At 42.7% G+C, this 16,873-nt stretch overlaps 1 long non-coding RNA gene across 2 annotated transcripts in view; it reads right to left on the bottom strand.

The window, feature by feature from the left end:
- Positions 1-14,243: 14,243 nt before the first annotated feature.
- Positions 14,244-16,873, bottom strand: part of LOC144683614 (uncharacterized) — an 85,037-nt gene continuing 82,407 nt past the window's right edge. For both annotated transcript variants that reach the window (XR_013577303.1, XR_013577302.1), the window contains one exon: positions 14,244-15,097. This is a non-coding gene — a long non-coding RNA (uncharacterized LOC144683614). The remainder of the gene's footprint in view (positions 15,098-16,873) is intronic.

Below are 16,873 nucleotides of genomic sequence, written 5' to 3'. Positions count from 1 at the left end.
CCGGTGAGTATAAGGGCTGTGTTTTACCTGGCGAGCATAAGGGCTGAGTTTTACCCGGTGTGTATAACCCGGTGAGTATAAGGGTTGTGTTTTACTCTGAGAGTATAAAAGCTGAGTTTCAACTGGTGAGTATAACCCGGTGAGTATAAGGGCTGTGTGTTACTCGGTGAGTATAAAGGTTGAGTTTTACCTGGCGAGTATAAGGGCTGTGTTTTACCCGGTGAGTATAAAGGCTGTGTTTTACCCGGTGAGTATAAGGGCTGTGTTTTACCCAGTGAGTATAAGGGCTGTGTTTTACCTGGTGAGTATAAAGGGTGTGTTTTACCCAGCGAGCATAAGGGCTGTGTTTTACCCGGTGAGTATAAGGGCTGTGTTTTACCCAGGGAGTATAAGGGCTGTGTTTTACCCAGCGATATAAGGGCTGTGTTTTACCCAGCGAGCATAAGGGCTGTGTTTTACCCGGCAAGTATATGGGCTGTGTTTTACCCTGCGAGTATAAGGACTGAGTTTTACAGGTGAGCATAAAGGGTGTGTTTTACCCAGCGAGCATAAGGGCTGTGTTTTACTCGGTGGCTACGAGGGCTGTGTTTCACTCGGTGAGTACAAGGGCCGTGTTTTACTCAGTGTGTCTAAGGTTTGTGTTTTACTGGGTGAGTATAAGGGCTGTGTTTTACTGGGTTCGTATAAGGGCTGTGTTTTATTCAGTGTGTATAAGGGCTGTGTTTAACTGAGTGAGTATAAGGGTTGTGATTTACAGGGTGAGTCTCAGGGCTGTGTTTTACTGGGTGAGTATAAGGGTTGTGTTTTTCTGGATGAGTATAAAGGCTGCATTTTACTCGGTGAGTATAAAGGCTGTGTTTTACCCGATGAGTATAACTCAGTGAGTATGAGAGCTGTGTTTTACTCAGTGAGTATAAGGGCTGTGTTTTACTCGACGAGTATAACGGTTGTGTTTTACTCGGTGAGTACAAGGGCTGTGTTTTACTCAATTCAGTGTAACGACTGTGTTTTACTCAATTCAGTGTAACGACTGTGTTTTACTCAGTGAGTACAAGGGCTGTGTGTTACTCGGTGAGTACAAGGGCTGTGTTTTACTCAGTACGTACATGGGCTGGGTTTTACCCGATGAGTATAAGGGCTGTGTTTTACCCAGTGTGAAAAAGGGCCGTGTTTTATTCGGTGAGTATAAGGGCTATGTTTTACCTGGTGAGTATAAGGGCTGTGTTTTACTCAGTGAGAACAAGGGCTGTATTTTACTCAACGAGTACAAGGACTGTCTTTTACTCGGTAAGTACAAGGGCTGAGTTTTACCCGGTGAGTATAAGGGCTAAGTTTTACCTGGTGAGTATAAGGATTGTGTTTTACCCGGTGAGCATAAGGGCTGAGTTTTACTCAGTGAGTATAAAGGCTGAGTTTTACCCGGTGAGCATAAGGGATGTGTTTTACTCAGTGTGTATAAGGGTTGTGATGTACTGGGTGAGTATAAGGGCTGTGTTTTACTGGATATGTATAAGGGCTGTGTTTTACTTGGTTAGTATAAGAGCTGTGTTTAACTTAGTGAGTAAAATGGTTGTGATTTACTGTGTGAGTATAAGGGCTATGTTTTACTGGGTGAGTATAAAGGCTGTGTTTTAATGGGTGAGTATAAGGGCTGTGTTTTACTGGGTGAGTATAAAGGCTGCGTTTTACCCGGTGAAGAGAAAGGCTGTGTTTTACCCAGTGAGTATCACCCAGTGAGTATAAGGGCTGTGTTATACTCGGTGATTATAAGGGCTGTGTTTTAGTCCATGAGTATAATGGTTGTGTTTTACTCGGTGAGTGTAAGGGTTGTGTTTTACATGGTTAGTTTAAGGGCTGTGTTTTACTCAATGAGTATAAGGACTGTGTTTTACGCGGTGAGTATAACCCGTTGAGTCCAAGGGCTATCTTTTACCTGGAGAGTGTAACCTGGTGAGTATAAGAACTGTGTTTTACTGAATTGTGTATAAGGACTGTGTTTTACTCGGTGGGTACAAGGGCTGTGTTTTACTCCGTGAGTACAAGGGCTGTGTTTTACTTGATGAGTACAAGGACTGTGTTTTACTCGGTGCGTATAAGGGCTGTGTTTAACTCAGTGAGTATATAAGGGCTGTGTTTTACCCGGTGAGTATAAGGGTTGTGTTTTACTTGGTGAGTATAAGGGTTGTGTTTTACTCGGTTAGTTTAAGGGCTGTATTTTACTCAATGAGTATAAGGACTGTGTTTTACTCGGTGAGTATAAACCGGTGACTACAAGGGCTGTGTTTTAACTGGTGAGTTTGACCTGTTGTGTAAAAGGGCTGTGTTTTAGTCAATTCAGTGTAACGACTGTGTTTTACTCGGTGAGTATAAGGGCTGTGTTTTACCCAGTGAGCATAAGGGTTGTGTTTTGATCGGTGAGTATAAGGGCTGTGTTTTACTGGATGTGTATGAGGGCTGTGTTTTACTTGGTGAGGATAAAGGCTTTTTGTTTACTCAGTGAGAAGAAGGGCTGTGTTTGTCTCGGGGGGTACAAGGGCTGTGTTTTACTCAGTGTGCATAAGGGTTGTGATTTACTGGTTGAGTGTAATGGCTGTGTTTTACTGGGTGAGTATAAGGGCTGTGTTTTACTGGGTGAGTATAAAGGTTGCGTTTTACCCCCTGAGTATAAAGGCTGTGTTTTCCCCAGTGAGTATAACCCAGTGAGTATAAGGGCTGTGTTATACTCGGTGATTATAAGGGCTGTGTTTTACTCCATGAGTAGAATGGTTGTGTTTTACTCGGTGAGTGTAAGGGTTATGTTTTACATGGTTAGGTTAAGGGCTGTGTTTTACTCAATGAGTATAAGGACTGGGTTTTACTTGGTGAGTCTAACCCGGTGACTACAAGGGCTGTGTTTTACCTAGTGAGTATAACCTGTTGAGTATAAGGGCTGTGTTTTACTCAATTCAGTGTAACGACGTGGTGGGTACAAGCTCTGTGTTTTACTCAGTGAGTACAAGGGCTGTGTTTTACTGGGTGAGTATAAGGGCAGTGTTTTACCCGGTGAGTAAAACCCAGTGAGTATAAGGGCTGTATTTTACTTGATGAGTATAAGGGTTGTGTTTTAATTGGTGAGTATAAGGGTTGTGTTTTACTCGGTTAGTTTAAGGGCTGTATTTTACTCAATGAGTATAAGGACTGTGTTTTACTCGGTGAGTATAACCCGTTGAGTACAAGGGTTGTGTTTTACCTGGTGAGTGTAACCTGGTGAGTATAAGGGCTGTGTTTTACTCAAATGTGTATAAGGACTGTGTTTTACTCGGTGAGTACAAGGGCTGTGTTTTACCCGGTGAGCATAAGGGCTGAGTTTTACTCGGTGAGTATAAAGGCTGAGTTTTACCCGGTGAGCATAAGGGCTGTGTTTTACTCAGTGTGTATAAGGGTTGCGTTTTACTGGGTGAGTTTAAGGGCTCTGTTTTATTGGGTGCGTATAAGGGCTGTGTTTAACTCAGTGAGTATAAGGGTTGTGATTTACTGGGTGAGTATCAGGGCTGTGTTTTACTGGGTGAGTATAAAGGCTACGTTTTACTGGGTGGGTATAACGGTTGTGTTTTACTCGGTGAGTATGACGACTGTGTTTTACTCGGTGAGTCTAACCCGGTGACTATAAGGGGTATGTTTTTCCTGGTGAGTATAACCTGTTGAGTATAAGGGCTGTGTTTTACTCAATTCAGTGTAACGACTGTGTTTTACTCAGTGAGTACAAGGGCTGTGTTTTACTCGGTGAGTACAAGGGCTGTGTTTTACTCGGTAAGTACAAGGGCTGAGTTTACCCGGTGAGTATAAGGGCTAAGTTTTACCTGGTGAGTATAAGGGCTGTGTGTTACTCGGTGAGTATAACTCGTTGAGTACAAGGGCTGTGTTTTACCTGATGAGTATAACCTGGTGAGTATAAGGGCTGTGTTTTACTCAATTGTGTATAAGGACTGTGTTTTACTCGGTGAGTACAAGGGCTGTGTTTTACTCGCTGAGATTAAGGGCAGTATTTTACTCGGTGAGTACAAGGGCTGTGTTTTACTCGGTGAGTACAAGGGCTGTGTTTTACTGAATTGTGTATAAGGACTGTGTTTTACTTGGTGAGTACAAGGGCTGTGTTTTACTCGGTGAGTATAAGGGCTGAGTTTCACCTGGTGAGAATAACCTGGTGAGTATAATTCGGTGAGTATAAGGGTTGTGTTTTACCCGGTGAGATTAAGGGCTGTTTTTTACTCGGTGAGTATAAAGGATGAATTTTACCCGGTGAGTATAAGAGCTGAGGTTTACTCGGTGAGTATATGGGCTGTGTTTTACCCAGTGAGCATAAGGGCTGTGATTTACTCGGTGAGTATAAGGGCTGTGTTTTACCTGGTGAGTATAAAGGCTGTGTTTTACTCGGTGAGTATAAAGGCTGTTTATAACTCGGTGAGTACAATGGCTGTGTTTTACTCAGTGAGTACAAGGGCTGTGTTTTACTCGATGAGTACAAGCACTGTGTTTTACTCGGTAAGTACAAGAGCTGCGTTTTACCCGGTGAATATAAGGGCTAAGTTTTACCTGGTGAGGATAAGGGCTGTGTTTTACCCGGTGAGCATAAGGACTGTGTTTTACTCAGTGTGTATAAGGGCTGTAAATTACTGGGTGAGTATCAGGGCTGTGTTTTACTGGGTGCGTATAAGGGCTGTGTTTTACTCGGTGAGTATAAGGGCTGTGTTTAACTCAGTGAGTATAAGGGTTGTGATTTACTGGGTGAGTATCAGGGCTGTGTTTTACTGGGTGAGTATAAAGGCTGTGTTTTACTGGGTGAGTATAAGGGCTGTGTTTTACTGGGTGAGTATAAAGGCTACGTTTTACTCGGTGGGTATAAGGGCTGTGTTTTATTCGACAAGTATAACGGTTGTGTTTTACTCGGTGAGTATAACCCGTTAACTACAAGGGCTGTGTTTTACCTGGTGAGTATAACCTGGTGAGTATAAGGGCTGTGTTTTATTCAATTCAGTGTAACGACTGTGTTTTACTTGGTGAGTATAAGGGCTGTGTTTTACTCGGTGAGTACAAGGGCTGTGTTTTACTCGGTAAGTACAAGGGCTGCATTTTACCCGATGAATATAAGGGCTAAGTTTTACCTGGTGAGGATAAGGGCTGTGTTTTACCTGGTGATCATAAGGGCTGAGTATCACCCAGTGAGCATAAGGGCTGTGTTTTACTCGGTGATTATAAGGGCTGTGATTTACTCGACGAGTATAATGGTTGTGTTTTACTGGGTGCGTGTAAGGGCTGTGTTTTACTGGGTGAGTATAAGGGCTGTGTTTTAACCGGTGAATAAAACCCAGTGAGTATAAGGGTTGTGTTTTACTCGGTGAGTATAACGGTTGTGTTTTACTGGGTGCGTATAAGGGCTCTGTTTTACTGGGTGAGTATAAGGGCTGAGTTTCACCCTGTGAGTATAACCTGGTGAGTATAACGCGGTGAGTATAATGGTTGTGTTTTACCCGGTGAGTATAATGGCTGTGTTTTACTCGGTGAGTATAAGTGCTGAATTTTACCCCGTGAGTATAAGGGTTGTGTTTTACTCGGTGAGTATAAGGGCTTTGTTTTACATGGTGAGTATAAGGGCTGTGTTTTACTCGGTGAGTATAAAGGCTTTTTTTTTTACTCGATGAGTACAAGGGCTGTGTTTTACTCGATGAGTGCAAGGGCTGTGTTTTACTCGGTAAGTACAAGCGCTGAGTTTTACCCGGTGAGCACAAGGGTTGAGTTTTACTCGGTGAATATAAAGGCTGAGTTTTACCCGGTGAGCATAAGGGCTGTGTTTTACTCAGTGTGTATATGGGTTGTGTTTTACTGGGTGAGTATAAGGGCTGTGTTTTACTGGGTGCATTTAAGGGCTATGTTTTACTCAGTGAGTATAAGGGCTGTGTTTAACTCAGTGAGTATAAGGGTTGTGATTTACTGCGTGAGTATGAGGGCTGTGTTTTACAGGGTGAGTATAAAGACTGTGTTTTTCTGGGTGAGTATAAGGGCTGTGCTTTACTGGGTGCGTATAACGGCTGCATTTTACCCGGTGAGTATAAAGGCTGTGTTTTACCCAGTGAGTATAACCCAATGAGTATAAGGGCTACGTTTTACTCAGTGATTATAAGGGCTGTGTTTTACTCAATGCGTGTAATGGTTGTATTTTACTCGGTGAGTATAAGGGTTGTGTTTTACATGGTTAGTTTAAGGGCTGTGTTTTACTCAATGAGTATAAGGTCTGTGTTTTACTCAGTGTGTATAACCCGGTGACTACAAGTGCTGTGTTTTTCCTGGTGAGTATAACCTGTTGAGTATAAGGACTGTGTTTTACCCAATCTGGTGTAACGACTGTGTTTTACTCGGTGAGTACAAGGGCTGTGTTTTACTTGGTGTGTATAAAGGCTGTGTTTTACTCAGCGAGTACAAGGGCTGTGTTTTACTCGGTGGGTACAAGGGCTGTGTTTTACTCAGTGAGTACAAGGGCTGTGTTTTACTCGGTGAGTATAAGGGCTGTGTTTTACCCGGTGAGTAAAACCCAGTGAGTATAAGGGTTGTGTTTTACTCGGTGAGTATAAGGGCTGTGTTTTCCTTGATGAGTATAAGGGTTGTGTTTTACTTGGTGAGTATAAGGGTTGTGTTTTACACGGTTAGTTTAAGGGCTGTATTTTACTCAATGAGTATAAGGACTGTGTTTTACTCTGTGAGTATAACCCGTTGAGTACAAGGGCTGTGTTTTACTCAATTGTGTATAAGGACTGTGTTTTACTCGGTGAGTACAAGGGCTGTGTTTTACTCGGTGAGTACAAGGGCTGTGTTTTACTCGGTGAGTACAAGGGCTGTGTTTTACTCGGTGAGTACAAGGGCTGTGTTTTACTCGGTGAGTACAAGGGCTGTCATTTACTCGGTGAATACAAGGGCTGTGTTTTATTCAATTGTGTATTAGGACTGTGTTTTTCTTGGTAAGTACAAGGGCTGTGTTTTACTCAGTGAGTATAAGGGCTGTGTTTGACCCAGTGAGCATAAGGGCTGTGTTTTACTCGGTGAGTATAAAGGCTGTTTTTTATAGGTGAGTACAAGGGCTGTGTTTTACTCAGTGAGTACAAGGGCTGTGTTTTACTCGACGAGTATAACGGTTGTGTTTTACTCGATGAGTATAAGGGTTGTGTTTTCCATGGTTACTTTAAGGGCTGTGTTTTACTCAATGAGTATAAGGGCTGTGTTTTAATCCGCGAGTATAACCCGGTGCCTACAAGGGCTGTCTTTTAACAGGTGAGTATAACCTGTTGAGTATAAGGGCTGTGTTTTACTCAATTCAGTGTAACGACCGTGTTTTACTCGGTGAGTACAAGGGCTGTGTTTTACTCGGTGAGTATAAAGGGCTATGTTTTACTCAGTGAGTACAAGGGCTGTGTGTTACTCGGTGAGTACAAGGGCTGTGTTTTACTCGGCAAGTACAAGCGCTGAGTTTTATCCGGTGAGTATAAGGGCTGTGTTTTACTGGGTGAGTATAAGGGCTGTGTTTTACTCGGTGAGTATAAGGACTGTGTTTTCCTTGATGAACATATGGGTTGTATTTTACCTGGTGAGTATAAGGGTTGTGTTTTACTCGGTTAGTTTAAGTGCTGTATTTTACTCAATGAGTATAAGGACTGTGATTTACTCGGTGAGTATAACCCGTTAAGTACAAGGGCTGTGTTTTACCTGGTGAGTATAACCTTGTGAGTATAAGGGCTGTGTTTTACACAAATGTGATTAAGGACTGTGTTTTACTCGGTCAGTACAAGGGCTGTGTTTTACACGGTGAGTATTAGGGCTGTGTTTTACTCGGTGGGTACAAGGGCTGTATTTTACTCAGTGAGTACAAGGGCTGTGTTTTACTCGGTGAGTACAAGGACTGTGTTTTACTCGGTAAGTACAAGGGCTGAGTTTTACCCGGTGAGTATAAGGGCTAAATATTACCTGGTGAGTATAAAGGCTGTGTTTTACTCGGTGAGTATAAGGGCTAAATATTACCTGGTGAGTATAAAGGCTGTGTTTTACTGGGTGAGTAAAGGGGCTGTGTTTTACTCGGTGTGTATAAGGATTGTGTTTTACTGGGTGAGTATATGTGTTGTATTTTACCTGGTGAGTATAAGGGTTGTGTTTTACTCGGTTAGTTTAAGTGCTGTATTTTACTCAATGAGTATAAGGACTGTGTTTTACTCAGTGAGTATAACCCGTTAAGTACAAGGGCTGTGTTTTACCTGGTGAGTATAACCTTGTGAGTATAAGGGCTGTGTTTCACTCAAATGTGTTTAAGGACTGTGTTTTACTTGGTCAGTACAAGGGCTGTGTTTTACGCGGTGAGTATTAGGGCTGTGTTTTACTCGGTGAGTACAAGGACTGTGTTTTACCCGGTAAGTACAAGGGCTGAGTTTTACCCGGTGAGTATAAGGGCTAAGTATTACCTGGTGAGTATAAAAGCTGTGTTTTACTGGGTGAGTATAAGGGCTGTGTTTTACTCGGTGTGTATAAGGATTGTGTTTTACTGGGTGAGTATAAGGGGTGTGTTTTACTGGGTGCGTATAAGGACTGTGTTTTACTCGGTGAGTATAAGGGCTGTGTTTTACCCGGTGAGTAAAACCCAGTGAGTATAAGGGTTGTGTTTTACTCGGTGAGTATAAGGGCTGTGTTTTCCTTGATGAGTATAAGGGTTGTGTTTTACTTGGTGAGTATAAGGGTTGTGTTTTACACGGTTAGTTTAAGGGCTGTATTTTACTCAGTGAGTATAAGGACTGTGTTTTACTCTGTGAGTATAACCCGTTGAGTACAAGGGCTGTGTTTTACTCAATTGTGTATAAGGACTGTGTTTTACTCGGTGAGTACAAGGGCTGTGTTTTACTCGGTGAGTACAAGGGCTGTGTTTTACTCGGTGAGTATAAGGGCTGTGTTTTCCTTGATGAGTATAAGCGTTGTGTTTTACTTGGTGATTATAAGGGTTGTGTTTTACACGGTTAGTTTAAGGGCTGTATTTTACTCAATGAGTATAAGGACTGTGTTTTACTCTGTGAGTATAACCCGTTGAGTACAAGGGCTGTGTTTTACTCAATTGTGTATAAGGACTGTGTTTTACTCGGTGGGTACAAGGGCTGTGTTTTACTCAGTGAGTACAAGGGCTGTGTTTTACTTGGTGAGTACAAGGGCTGTGTTTTACTCGGTGAGTACAAGGGCTGTGTTTTACTCGGTGAGTACAAGGGCTGTCATTTACTCGGTGAATACAAGGGCTGTGTTTTATTCAATTGTGTATTAGGACTATGTTTTTCTTGGTAAGTACAAGGGCTGTGTTTTACTCAGTGAGTATAAGGGCTGTGTTTTACCCAGTGAGCATAAGGGCTGTGTTTTACTCGGTGAGTATAAGGGTTGTGTTTTAGCTGGTGAGTATAAGGGCTGTGTTTTACTCGGTGAGTATAAAGGCTGTTTTTTACTAGGTGAGTACAAGGGCTGTGTTTTACTCGACGAGTATAACGGTTGTGTTTTACTCGGTGAGTATAAGAGCTGAGTTTTATTCGGTGAGTATATGAGCTGTGTTTTACTCAGTGAGCATAAGGGCTGTGTTTACTCGGTGAGTATAAGGGCTGTGTTCTACCTGGGGAGTATAAGGGCTGTGTTTTACTCGGTGAGTATAAGGGCTGTGTTCTACCTGGGGAGTATAAGGGCTGTGTTTATTCGGTGAGTATAAGGGCTGTGTTCTACCTGGGGAGTATAAGGTCTGTGTTTTACTCGGTGAGTATGAAGGCTGTTTTTAACTCGGTGAGTACAAGGGCTGCGTTTTACTCGGTGGGTACAAGGGCTGTGTTTTACTTAGTGAGTACAAGGGCTGTATTTTACTCGATGAGTACAAGGGCTGTGTTTTACTCGGTAAGTACAAGGGCTGCGTTTTTCCCGGAGAGTATAAGGGCTACGTTTTACCTGGTGAGTACAAGGGCTGTGTTTTACTCGGTGAGTATAAGGACTATGTTTTCCTTGATGAGTATATGGGTTGTATTTTACCTGGTGAGTATAAGGGTTGTGTTTTACACGGTTAGTTTAAGTGCTGTATTTTACTCAATGAGTATAAGGACTGTGTTTTACTCAGTGTGTATAACCCGTTAAGTACAAGGGCTGTGTTTTACCTGGTGAGTATAACCTGGTGATTATAAGGGCTGTGTTTTACTCAAATGTGTTTAAGGACTGTGTTTTACTCGGTGAGTACAAGGGCTGTCTTTTACTGAATTGTGTATAAGGACTGTGGTTTACTTGGTGAGTACAAGGGCTGTGTTATACTCGGTGAGTATAAGGGCTGAGTTTCACCTGGTGAGTATAACCCGGTGAGTATAAGGGTTGTGTTTTACCCGGTGAGTATAACGGCTGTGTTTTACTCGTTGAGCATAAAGGCTGAATTTTACCCGGTGAGTATAAGAGCTGAGTTTTACTTGGTGAGTATATGGGCTGTGTTTTACCCAGTGAGCATAAGGGCTGTGTTTGCTCGGTGAGTATAAGGGCTGTGTTTTACCTGGTGACTATAAGGGCTGTGTTTTACTTAGTGAGTACAAGGGCTGTGTTTTACTCGATGAGTACAAGGGCTGTATTTTACTCGGTAAGTACAAGGGCTGCGTTTTACCCGGAGAGTACAAGGGCTAAGTTTTACCTGGTGAGGATAAGGGCTTTGTTTTACCCGGTGAGCTTAAGGGCTGAGTTTTACTCGGTGGGTATAAAGGCTGGGTTTTACCCGGTGAGCATAAGGGCTTTGTTTTACTCAGTGTGTATAAGGGTTGTGATTTACTGGGTGAGTATAAGGGCTGTGTTTTACTGGGTGAGTATAAGGGCTGTCTTTTCTGTGTGAGTCTAAGGGCTGTGTTTTACTGGGTGAGTATAAGGGCTGTGTTTAACTCAGTGAGTATAAGGGTTGTGATTTACTGGGTGAGTATAAGGGCTGTGTTTTACTGGGTGAGTATAAAGGCTGTGTTTTAGTCGGTGAGTATAAGGACTGTGTTTTCCTTGATGAATATATGGGTTGTATTTTACCTGGTGAGTATAAGGGTTGTGTTTTACTCGGTTAGTTTAATTGCTGTATTTTACTCAATTGCTATAAGGACTGTGTTTTACTCGGTAAGTATAACCCGTTAAGTACAAGGGCTGTGTTTTACCTGGTGAGTATAACCTTGTGAGTATAAGTGTGTTTTGCTCAAATGTGTTTAAGGACTGTGTTTTACTCGGTCAGTACAAGGGCTGTGTTTTACGTGGTGAGTACTAGGGCTGTGTTTTACTCGGTGAGTATTAGGGCTGTGTTTTAGTCAGTGAGTACAAGGGCTGTGTTTTACTCGGTGAGTATAAGGGCTGAGTTTCACCTGATGAGAATAACCCGGTGAGTATAACCCGGTGAGTATAAGGGTTGTGTTTTACCTGGTGAGTATAAGGGCTGTGTTTTACTCGTTGAGCATAAAGGCTGAATTTTACCCGGTGAGTATAAGAGCTGAGTTTTACGCGGTGAGTATATGGGCTGTGTTTTACCCAGTGAGCATAAGAGCTGTGTTTACTCGGTGAGTATAAGGGCTGTGTTCTACCTGGGGAGTATAAGGGCTGTGTTTTACTCGGTGAGTATAAAGGCTGTTTTTAACTCGGTGAGTACAAGGGCTGCGTTTTACTCGGTGGGTACAAGGGCTGTGTTTTACTTAGTGAGTACAAGGGCTGTATTTTACTCGATGAGTACAAGGGCTGTGTTTTACTCGGTAAGTACAAGGGCTGCGTTTTTCCCGGAGAGTATAAGGGCTAAGTTTTACCTGGTGAGTACAAGGGCTGTGTTTTACTCGGTGAGTATAAGGACTATGTTTTCCTTGATGAGTATATGGGTTGTATTTTACCTGGTGAGTATAAGGACTGTGTTTTACTCGGTGTGTATAACCCGTTAAGTACAAGGGCTGTCTTTTACTGAATTGTGTATAAGGACTGTGGTTTACTTGGTTTACTCGGTTAGTTTAAGTGCTGTATTTTACTCAATGAGTATAAGGACTGTGTTTTACTTGGTTTACTTGGTTTACTCGGTTAGTTTAAGTGCTGTATTTTACTCAATGAGTATAAGGACTGTGTTTTACTCGGTGTGTATAACCCGTTAAGTACAAGGGCTGTGTTTTACCTGGTGAGTATAACCTGGTGATTATAAGGGCTGTGTTTTACTCAAATGTGTTTAAGGACTGTGTTTTACTCGGTCAGTACAAGGGCTGTTTTTTTTAATCGGTGAGTATTAGGGCTGTGTTTTACTTGGTGAGTACAAGAGCTGTGTTTTACTCGGTGAGTACAAGGGCTGTCTTTTACTGAATTGTGTATAAGGACTGTGGTTTACTTGGTGAGTACAAGGGCTGTGTTATACTCGGTGAGTATAAGGGCTGAGTTTCACCTGGTGAGTATAACCCGGTGAGTATAAGGGTTGTGTTTTACCCGGTGAGTATAACGGCTGTGTTTTACTCATTGAGCATAAAGGCTGAATTTTACCCGGTGAGTATAAGAGCTGAGTTTTACTTGGTGAGTATATGGGCTGTGTTTTACCCAGTGAGCATAAGGGCTGTGTTTACTCGGTGAGTATAAGGGCTGTGTTTTACCTGGTGACTATAAGGGCTGTGTTTTACTTAGTGAGTACAAGGGCTGTGTTTTACTCGATGAGTACAAGGGCTGTATTTTACTCGGTAAGTACTGTGTTTACTCGGTGAGTATAAGGGCTGCGTTTTACCCGGAGAGTATAAGGGCTAAGTTTTACCTGGTGAGGATAAGGGCTGTGTTTTACCCGGTGAGCTTAAGGGCTGAGTTTTACTCGGTGGGTATAAAGGCTGAGTTTTACCCGGTGAGCATAAGGGCTTTGTTTTACTCAGTGTGTATAAGGGTTGTGATTTACTGGGTGAGTATAAGGGCTGTGTTTTACTGGATGAGTATAAGGGCTGTGTTTTCTATGTGAGTCTAAAGGCTGTGTTTTACTGGGTGAGTATAAGGGCTGTGTTTAACTCAGTAAGTATAAGGGTTGTGATTTACTGGGTGAGTATAAGGGCTGTGTTCTACTGGGTGAGTATAAAGGCCGTGTTTTCTGGGTGAGTATAAGGGCTGTGTTTTACTGGGTGAGTATAAAGGCTGCGTATTACTCGGTGAGTATAAAGGCTGTGTTTTACCCGGTGAGTATAACCCTGTGAGTATAAGGGCTGTGTTTTACTTGGTGAGTATAAGGGCTGTGTTTTACTCGGAGAGTATAAAGGCTGGGTTTTACCCGGTGAGCATAAGGGCTGTGTTTTACCCGGCGAGTATAAGTGCTGTGTTTTAATGGGTGAGCCTAAGGGCTGTGTTTTACTCGGTGAGTATAAGGGCTGTGTTTTACTCGGTGAGCATAAGGGCTGTGTTTTACTCGGTGAGTATAAGGGCTGTGTTTTACTCGATGTGTACAAGGGCTGTGTTTTACTCGGTGAGTATAAGGGCTGTGTTTTCCCTGGTGAGTATAACCCAGTGAGTATAAGGACTGTGTTTTACTCGGTGAGTATAAAGGCTGTGTTTTACTCGGTGAGTATAAGGGTTGTGTTTTACTCAATGAGTATAAGGACTCTGTTTTACTCGGTGAGCACAAGGGCTGTGTTTTACCCGGTGAGTATAACCTGGTGAGAATAAGGGCTATGTTTTACGTGGTGAGTATAACCCAGTGAGTATAAGGGCTGTGTTTTACTCGATGAGTATAAGGGCTGTGTTTTACTCGATGTATATAAGGGCTGTGTTTTACTCGGTGATTCCAAGGGCTGTGTTTTACTTGGTGAGTATAAGGGTTGTGTTTTACTCAATGAGTATAAGGACTCTGTTTTACTCGGTGAGTACAAGGGCTGTGTTTTACCCGGTGAGTATAACCTGGTGAGAATAAGGGCTGTGTTTTACTTGGTGAGTGTAAGGGCTATTGCTACTTTGGATCTTGCAACTGATTCAGTTTTTAATAATTTATTCCATGGGATGTGAGCGTAGCTGACTAGGCCACCATCCCTAATTGCCCTTGAGAAGCTGTGGTGAGCTGACTTTGAACTGCTGCAGTCCATGTGGCAAAAGTGCACCCAATGCTGTCAGGGAGGGAGTTCCAGGATTTTGATCCAGCAACATTGAAGAACGATGGTATAGTTCTGCTTTAAGTGTGGCCGAGTTGCTACTCTTGTTGATAGAGTTGACCTGCAGACACGTCATGGGTAGAAACATAAGTTTATTGACAATGTACTCAGCAGCAACTACACGTGTGCTTTCAACTCCAACTCTCTCTCTCTACACTGACTGCTGAGGTGGTCCGTGCTACTCTCCTATTGGGTACTACAGTTCATGTGATCTTCCCTAACAAGTATTATTCTTAAAGGTACAGTACACACTAAACAAAACCATAATTACTACATTCCTCCCCCTTTAACTCGGCTATACATGTTATGTTGCAAGTACAAATATTTCAAGACAACGTAATATTTACACTAGGTAAGAAATTTACAAGTTCAGTCTTTCAGGTGGTTTCCTGGTATGTGTGGAACGTTGCAGCTCCATAACTTCAGATTCTTTGTCAGGAACCTCCTTTTCCGGAGTTGCCTGTACATCAGGTGCTTCGGTGGGCAGTTGCAGTTCTGTATCCTCAGCTCTTACAGGAACATCAGACACATCTGTCCTGGGTTGAATATTATCCATAGGAAAAGCAGACCCGGTCATGATCACCAGTGGAACCAACTCTTGATGATTTGTCTCTCTCTTCCTTAAATAGACCACATGTTTACGGATGATCTGGCCTTCCACCTCCACGTGGTAAGATAGAGGTCCAGTCACAGCACTTATTTCACCCGGTAACCACTTTGGTCCTTCTCCAAAATGTTTCACATATACTGGCTCTCCCACAGAAAATTTCCTCTCACAACTATGTCAATCGTGTCTAGTTTTCTGGCTTCCTTGACTGCTTTCCACCTTCCCCTCTAAATTCGGCATTATTAAGCTCAAACTTGTCCTGAGACGGCGTTTCAACAATAACTCTGCAGGTGTGACATCTGTTGTTGTGTGAGGGGTAGTCCTGTAATGAAAAAGAAAGCGTGCTAGCTTGGTTGCCAAGGAATCATCAGTTAGCTTTTTCATGCCTGTTTTGAATGTTTGAATCGCCCTTTCGACAAGTCTGTCTGAGGAAGGGTGGTACCAGTGCAGTTTTTACATGAGCGATACTGTTGAGGCTGATAAACTTTTGAAACTCAGCACTCGTAAATGCCGTGCCGTTATTGGAAATGACTACTTCTGGTTGTCCGTGAATGGCAAAACTTTGACGTAGTTTCTCAACTGTAGTGGCCGACATTGGTGACTTCACCTCATATATGTCCATCCATTTTGAATGGGCATCAATAATGAGTAGAAACATTGTTTCCTGGAAAGGTCCAATGTAGTCAATGTGTAACCGCACCCAGGGTTTAGCTGGCCACTCCCATGGGTGTAATGGAGCTGTCGCTGGCAACTTTTGAAGTTGCTGACATGACACACAGTGCTTTACTAAACTCTCTATTTTGCCATCCATCCCAGGTCACTATAGATAGCTGCATGCTGGGGTCTTCATTCAGGAAATTCCTGGATGGGCACTGTGTGGTTCAACTAAAAGGGGCTCCCTTCCCTTTAGAGGATCTATCACTCATGCTCCCCACAATAAGATGCCATCCTGGCTGGTTATTTCATGTCTTCTGTTGAAGTATGTTTTCATTTCATCAGATACGGGCTCCTGTGACCAACCATGCAGCACTTGTTCTCATACTTGAGATAGGACTGGGTCCCAACTTGTCCAGTCTCTGATCTGTTGAGCACATACCAGCGAGGAATCTAAGAAATTTAACAAAACAAGTTCCTGTGGAACTGGGACATGCTCATCATTTTCTTGTAAAGGCAAACGACTAAGGGCATTGGCGTTTGCATTTTGATTGCCAGACCTATGAATGAAAGTGTATTCGTATGCGCAAGAATTAAGGCCCTATTAGTATATCTGTATCTTTCTTCTATGTGCCTTCTTTCTAGCGCAGACTTTAATCTCGGCCTTTTTTTGACTTCACTATTGGCCGGACTTCTCTCAGATGCCAGCTCAACTTGTCTAAGCTCAGTGGCTGAGTTTCCCAAAATTTCATTACCTGTCTGCTACTTGGAAAATTCTGAGACATCAGCTTCCAAAGCCTCTTTCGCTTCATTTTGCTGATTCTTCAGCTCTTCCATCTCTTTTTTGTATTTGCTGCCTCCTGGAAAATTGAACATTGTTGTGTCTTCCCTGCCAACTCATTCTTCAGTTTGTTCAGAGAAGTGCTGAATTCTTTCTGTTTCTATTCATACTTTTCCAGAGGCACAAACTCTGGTTTTAAGGGCATCTTGTACTGTGCGAAGGTCTTTCAACAGGTTTTCTTTTTCCCTGTAAAGGTTGCTCACCTCATCTCGAACTCTGTCATCAAGCAGGGCCTCTTCAAATTTCTTCTGTTGTTCTTCCAGGTTTTGGCTTAAGACAACCTGCATTTCTTCAGGTTGTTGAGTCCTTACATATTTTTTTTCAAAACAGGAACGCTTCCAGCTTCCTTTTGAATCTCAGTGGCCAATCAAGGTTGATTTCCCTTAGCCAATTTCACTCTAAAGGCTTGGTCCCCTGCCTCTAAACACCAACACTGGTAGCTTTGTTGATTGGCTTCCATAATGGACAGTTACTTTGCTTATGCCTTTTCCTTGAATGTCTTCACCCGTATATGTTTTTAGGTTGGCGGCTGTTTCTTCTAAACTTAATTGATGTTCAGCATTATTCAGATATCTGAAGGTATGTTCCCCAGTTACTGTATTG

Source organism: Cetorhinus maximus, chromosome 8 (genome assembly GCF_964194155.1).
Source record: "Cetorhinus maximus chromosome 8, sCetMax3.hap1.1, whole genome shotgun sequence".
NCBI classification, from domain to species: domain Eukaryota; kingdom Metazoa; phylum Chordata; class Chondrichthyes; order Lamniformes; family Cetorhinidae; genus Cetorhinus; species Cetorhinus maximus.
The sequence above is the reverse complement of the archived record's forward strand: the minus strand, read 5'-3'. Positions and strand labels throughout refer to the sequence as shown.